The sequence below is a fragment of the Aquarana catesbeiana genome, linkage group LG05, assembly GCF_042186555.1.
Source record: "Aquarana catesbeiana isolate 2022-GZ linkage group LG05, ASM4218655v1, whole genome shotgun sequence".
Taxonomy (NCBI): domain Eukaryota; kingdom Metazoa; phylum Chordata; class Amphibia; order Anura; family Ranidae; genus Aquarana; species Aquarana catesbeiana.
The window spans coordinates 149,205,337-149,216,036 of NC_133328.1; the positions used below are offsets into that span (position 1 = coordinate 149,205,337).

The 10,700-nt window shown below is 43.7% G+C and overlaps 1 non-coding gene across 1 annotated transcript; it reads left to right on the plus strand.

The window, feature by feature from the left end:
- Positions 1–4,093: 4,093 nt before the first annotated feature.
- Positions 4,094–4,196, plus strand: LOC141146522 (U6 spliceosomal RNA). The gene has a single exon (XR_012244919.1). It is a non-coding gene; the product is annotated as a U6 spliceosomal RNA (small nuclear RNA).
- The last annotated feature ends 6,504 nt before the right edge of the window (positions 4,197–10,700 follow it).

Here is a 10,700-nt window from a genome sequence, read left to right on the forward strand (position 1 = left end):
CCCACTAACTTGTAGGTTTAGCTGAACACTGTGAGCAGGACGCACCCCACTAACTTGTAGGTTTAGCTGAACACTGTGAGCAGGACGCACTGCACTAACTGTAAATAGTCTAGCTGCCTGACTGTGGTACTAATAGGATCAAAAGAACACCAGCAATTTTCTTCAGGTAGCTGTATATACTGTAACAAGACAAGCCTGCCTGTCAGTAAGAAGATAACAGGAACGGATCTAGCTGAACACTGTGAGCAGGACGCACTGCACTAACTTGTAGGTTTAGCTGAACACTGTGAGGTGGACGCACCCCACTAACTTGTAGGTTTAGCTGAACACTGTGAGCAGGATGCACCCCACTAACTTGTAGGTTTAGCTGAACACTGTGAGCAGGACGCACCCCACTAACTTGTAGGTTTAGCTGAACACTGTGAGCAGGACGCACTGCACTAACTGTAAATAGTCTAGCTGCCTGACTGTGGTACTAATAGGATCAAAAGAACACCAGCAATTTTCTTCAGGTAGCTGTATATACTGTAACAAGACAAGCCTGCCTGTCAGTAAGACGATAACAGGAACGGATCTAGCTGAACACTGTGAGCAGGAAGCACCCCACTAACTTGTAGGTTTAGCTGAACACTGTGAGCAGGATGCACCCCACTAACTTGTAGGTTTAGCTGAACACTGTGAGCAGGACGCACCCCACTAACTTGTAGGTTTAGCTGAACACTGTGAGCAGGATGCACTGCACTAACTGTAAATAGTCTAGCTGCCTGACTGTGGTACTAATAGGATCAAAAGAACACCAGCAATTTTCTTCAGGTAGCTGTATATACTGTAACAAGACAAGCCTGCCTGTCAGTAAGAAGATAACAGGAACGGATCTAGCTGAACACTGTGAGCAGGATGCACTGCACTAACTTGTAGGTTTAGCTGAACACTGTGAGGTGGACGCACCCCACTAACTTGTAGGTTTAGCTGAACACTGTGAGCAAGACGCACTGCACTAACTGTAAATAGTCTAGCTGCCTGACTGTGGTACTAATAGGATCAAAAAAACAACAGTAATTTTCTTCAGGTAGCTGTATATACTGTAACAAGACAAGCCTGCCTGTCAGTAAGAAGATAACAGGAACGGATCTAGCTGAACACTGTGAGCAGGACGCACCCCACTAACTTGTAGGTTTAGCTGAACACTGTGAGCAGGACGCACCACACTAACTTGTAGGTTTAGCTGAACACTGTGAAGTGGATGCACCCCACTAACTTGTAGGTTTAGCTGAACACTGTGAGCAGGACGCACCCCACTAACTTGTAGGTTTAGCTGAACACTGTGAGCAGGATGCACTGCACTAACTGTAAATAGTCTAGCTGCCTGACTGTGGTACTAATAGGATCAAAAGAACACCAGCAATTTTCTTCAGGTAGCTGTATATACTGTAACAAGACAAGCCTGCCTGTCAGTAAGAAGATAACAGGAACAGATCTAGCTGAACACTGTGAGCTGGATGCACTGCACTAACTTGTAGGTTTAGCTGAACACTGTGAGGTGGACGCACCCCACTAACTTGTAGGTTTAGCTGAACACTGTGAGCAGGACGCACTGCACTAACTGTAAATAGTCTAGCTGCCTGACTGTGGTACTAATAGGATCAAAAAAACAACAGTAATTTTCTTCAGGTAGCTGTATATACTGTAACAAGACAAGCTTGCCTGTCAGTAAGAAGATAACAGGAATGGATCTAGCTGAACACTGTGAGCAGGACGCACCCCACTAACTTGTAGGTTTAGCTGAACACTGTGAGCAGGACACACCCCACTAACTTGTAGGTTTAGCTGAACACTGTGAGGTGGATGCACCACACTAACTTGTAGGTTTAGCTGAACACTGTGAGCAGGACGCACCCCACTAACTTGTAGGTTTAGCTGAACACTGTGATCAGGACGCACCCCACTAACTTGTAGGTTTAGCTGAACACTGTGAGCAGGACGCACCCCACTAACTTGTAGGTTTAGCTGAACACTGTGAGCAGGATGCACCGCACTAACTTGTAGGTTTAGCTGAACACTGTCAGCAGGACGCACCCCACTAACTTGTAGGTTTAGCTGAACACTGTGAGCAGGACGCACTGCACTAACTGTAAATAGTCTAGCTGCCTGACTGTGGTACTAATAGGATAAAAAAAACACCAGTAATTTTCTTCAGGTAGCTGTATATACTGTAACAAGACAAGCCTGCCTGTCAGTAAGAAGATAACAGGAACGGATCTAGCTGAACACTGTGAGCAGGACGCACCCCACTAACTTGTAGGTTTAAGTGAACACTGTGAGCAGGATGCACCCCACTAACTTGTAGGTTTAGCTGAACACTGTGAGCAGGACGCACCCCACTAACTTGTAGGTTTAGCTGAACACTGTGAGCAGGACGCACTGCACTAACTGTAAATAGTCTAGCTGCCTGACTGTGGTACTAATAGGATCAAAAGAACACCAGCAATTTTCTTCAGGTAGCTGTATATACTGTAACAGGACAAGCCTGCCTGTCAGTAAGAAGATAACAGGAACGGATCTAGCTGAACACTGTGAGCAGGATGCACTGCACTAACTTGTAGGTTTAGCTGAACACTGTGAGGTGGACGCACCCCACTAACTTGTAGGTTTAGCTGAACACTGTGAGCAGGACGCACTGCACTAACTGTAAATAGTCTAGCTGCCTGACTGTGGTACTAATAGGATCAAAAAAACACCAGTAATTTTCTTCAGGTAGCTGTATATACTGTAACAAGACAAGTCTGCCTGTCAGTAAGAAGATAACAGGAACGGATCTAGCTGAACACTGTGAGCAGGATGCACCCCACTAACTTGTAGGTTTAGCTGAACACTGTGAGCAGGACGCACCCCACTAACTTGTAGGTTTAGCTGAACACTGTGAGGTGGATGCACCACACTAACTTGTAGGTTTAGCTGAACACTGTGAGCAGGACGCACCCCACTAACTTGTAGGTTTAGCTGAACACTGTGATCAGGACGCACCCCACTAACTTGTAGGTTTAGCTGAACACTGTGAGCAGGACGCACCCCACTAACTTGTAGGTTTAGCTGAACACTGTGAGCAGGATGCACCGCACTAACTTGTAGGTTTAGCTGAACACTGTCAGCAGGACGCACCGCACTAACTTGTAGGTTTAGCTGAACACTGTGAGCAGGACGCACCCCACTAACTTGTAGTTTTAGCTGAACACTGTGAGCAGGACGCAATGCACTAACTGTAAATAGCCTAGCTGCCTGACTGTGGTACTAATAGGATCAAAAGAACACCAGCAATTTTCTTCAGGTAGCTGTAAATACTGTAACAAGACAAGCCTGCCTGTCAGTAAGAAGATAACAGGAACGGATCTAGCTGAACACTGTGAGCAGGACGCACTGCACTAACTGTAAATAGTCTAGCTGCCTGACTGTGGTACTAATAGGATCAAAAGAACACCAGTAATTTTCTTCAGGTAGCTGTAAATACTGTAACAAGACAAGCCTGCCTGTCAGTAGGAAGATAACAAGAACGGATCTAGCTAAACTGAATACAGTGTATATATATATATGCAACACCTGGGATGCATATATATATACACAATACACTGTAAGTGCAGCTAACTGACTGACTGTTCTGCCTAATCTATCTAACTCAAATCAAATGTCACTGTCTGTCTCTCTCTGTCAATGAACGCCGGAACACACACTACACAGGGCCGCCGTGCAGGCGGCCTTATATAGTGTGGGGCGTGTACTAAATCCCCTGAGCCATAATTGGCCAAAGCCTCCTTGGTTGTGGCCAATTACGGCTCTCTGTTCAGGCGGCGCTGTGATTGGCCAAGCATGCGGGTCATAGTGCATGCTTGGCCAATCATCAGCCAGCAATGCACTGCGATGCCGCAGTGAATTATGGGCCGTGATGCGCCACACAAATTTGGCGCGAACGGCCCATATTGTTCACAATTTGGCGAACGGCGAACAGACGATGTTCGAGTCGAACATGGGTTCGACTCGAACACGAAGCTCATCCCTAGTCACTGGGAATGAAAGTGAGGGTAAGCTAATATTCTTATTCTTGCTTTAGCAGCACTTATACTAAAATTGGAAGGATATGGAGAAGATTAGAATAGCCCCAGTGCAAGGATAACATGCAAATTCATGAAACATTCTAATTTGCCAATAGAAAGGGAAATGAAGGAAAATCTTTCAATGGGGACACTTATTTCTGTGACAGGGATAATCCTTACATTAGATCAGTGTTTCTCAACTCCAGTCCTCAAGGCGCCCCAACAGGTCATGTTTTCAGGATTTCCCTCATATGAAACGGCTGTGGTAACTACTAAGGCAGTGAAACTGACCAAATCACCTGTGCAAAATGATGGAAATCCTGAAAACATGACCTGTTGGGGCGCCTTGAGGACTGGAGTTGAGAAACACTGCATTAGATATAATCTATTAGAGATAATCTCTCTAATAAAACAGAGATAGTTTAAAAAATTACAGAAGTTTAAACTCTTCCATACTCTATCCAAAATGAAAGAAAAAAAAAAGTTGTGTCTTGATATAGTATATACTTTAAGGGTTAGGTTAGAGATTGAGTTTAGGTGAATGTTAATTTAAAGGCTGAGGTTGAAGTTAGGGCTTGTGTTAAAGTTTAGGTAAGGTTGAATTTAAGAGTAAGTAACTTCCTAAGTATTAAATTTCTGCATGTAATCAATGAGGTTTTTTTAATGATAAATATGTCTTTTAAGAGAAAAATGTGGGGGAGAACTACATACACAATTTTTAATGAGGCCTTATGTATTACCAGCTCAACATTTGTATGCATAATACGGTAGGGAAGTCCACTCTTTTTCACCATGCTCAAATGCAGGCACAGGCCCCTTTAACTTCTGTTTACACAACTTCCTGGTTTCCTAGACACGCCCAGAAAAGATACGTTTCTCAGCTTCCCTCCCTAAAGCTGGATTCACACTATACAATTTTCTGTAGATTTTTTCCTTCAGATTTACCAAAACCATATAATATGAGGTCAAGCCTTAAGTTTCAATTTGTATGCAATTAGGCAGGCCCTTGCACTACATGGTTTTGCGAAATCTAAAGGAAATCAGACAACACAAGTTGTATAGTGTGTATGGGGTCTTAGCAGCTCAGATATGCCAATCCTTATAAGGCAGAGGTAGCTGGAAAGTGATCTGCAGCCAGATGAGAGTCCTTCCACTGTCAGAACCTGAGTGCGGGCACATGGGCAAGAGATTAATAGCACACAGCTTCTCCTCAAGGCCCAGCTGCTGTGGAGAACCCCTTCATAAATGCCACAATTCCAGTGGGGTGAATATTTTGTGCCCTGGAACCATCCAGGTGTTCACCTGTGTTACCAGAGCTTCCCTGGACTTCTCTGAAAGGGATTAAAGGTACTGGTGATAACCACACGTTTCTGTTTGTGTCCTGAATTGTTTTACTGAAGTAATGATTCACAGCTAGACCTTTTGATGTTAGAGAGTCTTATGTAGACTATACTATGCAGCTACATGTTACCCTGATTGGGTCACAGAGACATTGCTGTGAAGAATCCATGTTTCTGCCTCTTTAATAACCTGTTTTGCATTATTGCTTTTAAGTTTGCAGCCATTGTGCAAACTGCAAGTTACAGTTACCCCCTGTCCGATCATTCGGTCAATTACTTATTATGTTAAAATGCTTACATAAAATGTTTTAAAAATCTGTTCCATTAATTGTTATGATCATATTAATTAACATGTAACACCAGATCATTTTATTTAAGAAAGGACTGTACACTTATACTCATAATCACCTTCTCCCCTTTACCTACTACAAGAATGTAAAAATCTGGTATTGCATAGTTATGCTACAAGCAGTTGGTAAAAAAAACAACAAAAAAAAAAAAACAATGCTGGGTTCCCACCTCCAGGCAAACAGTTACATACACAGTTATGTCGTATAGTTCTGTCATACCATGGCAATCAGAACCATGTACAGTGGGGATGGAAAGTATTCAGACCCCCTAAATTTTTCACTCTTTGTGATATTGCAGCCATTTGCTAAAGTCATTTAAGTTCATTTTTTTTCCTCATTAATGTACACACAGCACCCCATATTGGCAGAAAAACACAGAATTGTTGACATTTTTGCAGATTTATTAAAAAAGAAAAACTGAAATATCACATGGTCCTAAGTGTTCTGTCTCTGGGACAGCTAGCTAAACCTTCTTATCCCAATAACTGTAGATACCATATTTCTTTGATCTCAGTTTTATTAGAACAAGCCAGGTGAAACTACAAAATAACAGAAATAGACCTCAATAAGTATAATATTGCATACAATACAGAATGCATTGCATAAACAACGATATACAGTACAAGATGAGATAATAAAAACTTACTTTTTAAGTTCTCTAAGGGGTGATTGCGATAGATTGAGAAATACATGTATTGCTTCCTGCAATGTGTTGAAAAGAATGGTGACTGGTTCACTTCCTGCTAAGATACTACCCAGAATTCCCCGCTTGCTGACAACTTCCTTAGTTACACATACAAATAAACAAAGAAACAGAACTGCAGCAATACCAAAAAGGAACGCTAGATGGAGCCTGCACACCACATATGATTGTCTTAAGTAAATAACACATTTGCATGTAAATTTAACAACAGAGGTACAAATAACCAGTATAAAACATCTGGTGGACAGAACACTAAGTATTCAGACCCTTTGCTTGGTATTTAGTAGAAGCACCCTTTTGATCTAATACAGCCATGAGTCTTTTTGGGAAAGATGCAACAAGTTTTTCACACCTGGATTTGGGGATCCTCGGCCATTCCTCCTTGCAGATCCTCTCCAGTTCTGTCAGGTTGGATGGTAAACGTTGGTGGACAGCCATTTTTAGGTCTCTCCAGAGATGCTCAATTGGGTTTAAGTCAGGGTTCTGGCTGGGCCATTCAAGAACAGTCACTGAGTTGTGAAGCCACTCCTTTGTTATTTTAGCTGTGTGCTTAGGGTCATTTTCTTGTTGGAAGGTAAACCTTCGGCCCAGTCTGAGGTCCTGAGCACTCTGGAGAAGGTTTTCGTCCAGGATATCCCTGTACTTGGCCGCATTCATCTTTCCCTCAATTGCAACCAGTTGTCCTGTCCCTGCAGCTGAAAAACACCCCCACAGCATGATGCTGCCATCACCATGCTTCACTGTTGGGGCTGTATTGATCAGGTTATGAGCAGTGCCTGTTTTTCTCCACACATACCGCTTAGAATTAAGGCCAAAAAGTTCTATCTTGGTCTCATCAGACCAGAGAATCTTATTTCTCACCATCTTGGAGTCCTTTAGGTGTTTTTTTTAGCGAACTCCATGCGGGCTTTCATGTGTCTTGCACTGAGGAGAGGCTTCCGTCAGGCCACTCTGCCATAAAGCCCCAACTGGTGGAGGGTAGCAGTGATGGTTGACTTTCTACAACTTACTCCCATCTCCCGACTGCATCTCTGGAGCTCAGCCACAGTGATCTTTGAGTTCTTCTTTACCTCTCTCACCAAGGCTCTTCTCCCCCGATGGCTCAGTTTGGCCAGACGACCAGCTCTAGGAAGGATTATGGAGGCCACTGTGCTCTTAGGAACCTTAAGTGCAGCAGAAATGTTTTGTAACCTTGGCCAGATCTGTGCCTTGCCACAATTCTGTCTCTGAGCTCTTCTGGCAGTTCCTTTGACCTCATGATTCTCATTTGCTCTGACATGCACTGTGAGCTGTAAGGTCTTATATAGACAGGTGTGTGGCTTTTCTAATAAAGTCCATTAAGTATAATCAAACACAGCTGGACTCAAATGCAGGTGTAGAACCATCTCAAGGATGATCAGAAGAAATGGACAGCACCTGAGTTAAATATATGAGTGTCACAGCAAAGGGTCTGAATACTTAGGACCATGTGATATTTCAGTTTTTCTTTTTTAATAAATCTGCAAAAATGTCAACAATTATGTGTTTTTCTGTCAATATGGGGTGCTGTGTGTACATTAATGAGGAAAAAAAAAATAACCTAAATGATTTTAACAAATGGCTGCAATATAACAAAGAGTGAAAAATTTAGGGGGGTCTGAATACTTTCCATCCCCACTGTATATAAAACTCTCTCACTTTACATATTCAGGCATCAGCATGGTTTAAAAGAATGTTCTCTTACATGGCTTGTTGTATAGATGGCTTCCAGGAATCTACATTTTTGTCGCTATATGTATGTGTTAGCTGTAGTACATATTTGCATATCACAACTTTCAGTCCATCTTGTGAAGAGACATTACATTTTTGAGAATTTGAGACATACAGTATTTGTCCGTGTTCGTGGTTTCCTATGTTTAGTCTCTTACCATCTTGTTTACTGTACTGTAAGTCGTTTCTGAATTATCAGAACTCTGAAAATGATGGAAACAAAGTAATTTAAGGCATGGTTTTATTACCAAATTTACACTGCATCAAGTCAGGTACCAGTAAAAGTGTAGGCTTATCTGATCTGCAGTATGTGGCAGTCACTGCCATACTCTGTGCATAGGACACTCTTTTCATAGGGAACAGTCCAGTCATCCTTCTATGTATAGTATCATTAAAAAAACCTGTGCTATAATTTTGAGTAAACTCATTCCCTATAAAATCCTCAACACAGTCCTTGATCAAGACAGTATATATATATATATATATACTCCTAGAACTGGAAGTTGCAGGGGAACCTCTTTCGCTCTGTAACCTTTCTGCACCTAATGCATCTTCCTTGTCCTTCTTTGCCGATCCCACCCAAATGCTTTCTGCCAAAGAATATCCCAACCTTGTAGTAGCAGGAGATTTCAATGTAACGCTGAATCCATCTCTTGATTGTTCTAATCTATCCGGCACCACACAATACAGGGCCCCTTTGATGCCACGTGATGTCAGAGGAAGGCGGGTCACCCGTTTACATCACCAGGTGGCCCCGCCCTCAGCTATATAACAGCTGTCATCGCGAAGAGGCTTCAGTCAGCGGGAGCTTCCCATGGAGGCGGAGTTTTTTCTGTTTTTTTTTTCTCTAGGGTTGTCGGGCGCTGTGAAGATGAATGGACATCGTGGGACATTTTTTTTTTTTTTTTTTAAAAAGGACTTGTCCCAAATTCTCTACTGTCATTTTTACCATTTTGACACTTTTTTGGTGACTGTGTAGGGGTACAATATACCCGTTACCCATTCACATGGGGGGTGACAGGATCTGGGGGTCCCCTTGTTAACCACTTGCCGACCGCCTAACGCATATATACGGCGGCAGAATGGCACGGGCAGGCAGAATCACGTACCTGTACGTGATCTGCCTCCCGCGGGTGGGGGGTCCGATCGGACCCCCCCCCGGTGCCATAGGCGGTCGGCTCTCGTTCGCGGGCGATGAGAGGTGAGGGGGAGGCCATCCATTGTTGGCCACCCCCTCCCGATCGCTCCCAGCGAATGGAAACGCTTCCTTTCCCTCTGTAATGTAAACAGAGGGAAAGGAAGTGATGTCATCTCTCCTCGAGTCGGTCTTTTTGATCCGACGCAGAGGAGAGAAGACATCCAAGTAAGTGCACAAACACTACACTTACAGTAGAACACGCAGGCACACATTTCACCCCCTGTCACCCCCTGATCACCCCCCGATCACCCCCCTGTACCCCCTGTCACTCTGTCACCAATAGCAGTTTTTTTTTTTTTTGCATTGGTGTCAGTTTGTGTCAGTTACAAGTGTTAGGGCAGTTAGGTTAGCCCCCTTTAGGTCTAGGGTACCCCCCTTTAGGTCCAGGGTACCCCCCTAACCCCCCCTAATAAAAGTTAACCCCTTGATTACCCCCCGTCGCCAGTGTCGCTAAGCGATCGTTTTTCTGATCGCTGTATTAGTGACACAGGTGACGCTAGTTAGGGAGGTAAGTATATAGGTTCGCTGTCAGTGTTTTATAGCGACAGGGACCCCCATATACTACCTGCTAAAGGTTTTAACCCCTTGATTGCCCCCTAGTTAACCCTTTCACCAGCGATCACCGTATAAGTGTTACGGGTGACGCTGGTTAGCTAGTTTGTTTTTTGTAGTTTATTACAGTTTATTATAGTTTATTATAGTTTTAGGGCACCCGCCGTTTATTACCTTATAAAGGTTTAACCCCCTAATTGCCCGGCGGTGATATAAGTTAAGTTTTTAGGATCTGATAAGGTCTGCGTCGCCCCAGGCAGCGTCAGGTTAGCGCCAGTACCGCTAAAACCCACGCACGCAGCATACACCTCCCTTAGTGCTATAGTATCTGAACGGATCGATATCTGATCCGATCAGATCTATACTCCCCAGCAGTTTAGGGTTCCCTGAAACGCAGTGTTAGCGGGATCAGCCCAGATACCTGCTAGCACCTGCGTTTTGCTCCTCGGCCCAGCCCAGCCCAGCCCACCCAAGTGCAGTATCGATCGATAACTGTCACTTACAAAACACTAAGCACACATAACTGCAGCGTTCGCAGAGTCAGGCCTGATCCCTGCGATCGCTAACAGTTTTTTGGTAGCGTTTTGAATCAGTCGCTAACAGTCAGGAGCTTTTTTGCCTGTGAGTCTCACTAGTGTACCCCTAAATTTAGAGGCCAAAATGGCAAATCGAAGGTACACTAGTGAAGAGGCCTACAGGATTCTGAGTATGACAGATAGTGAA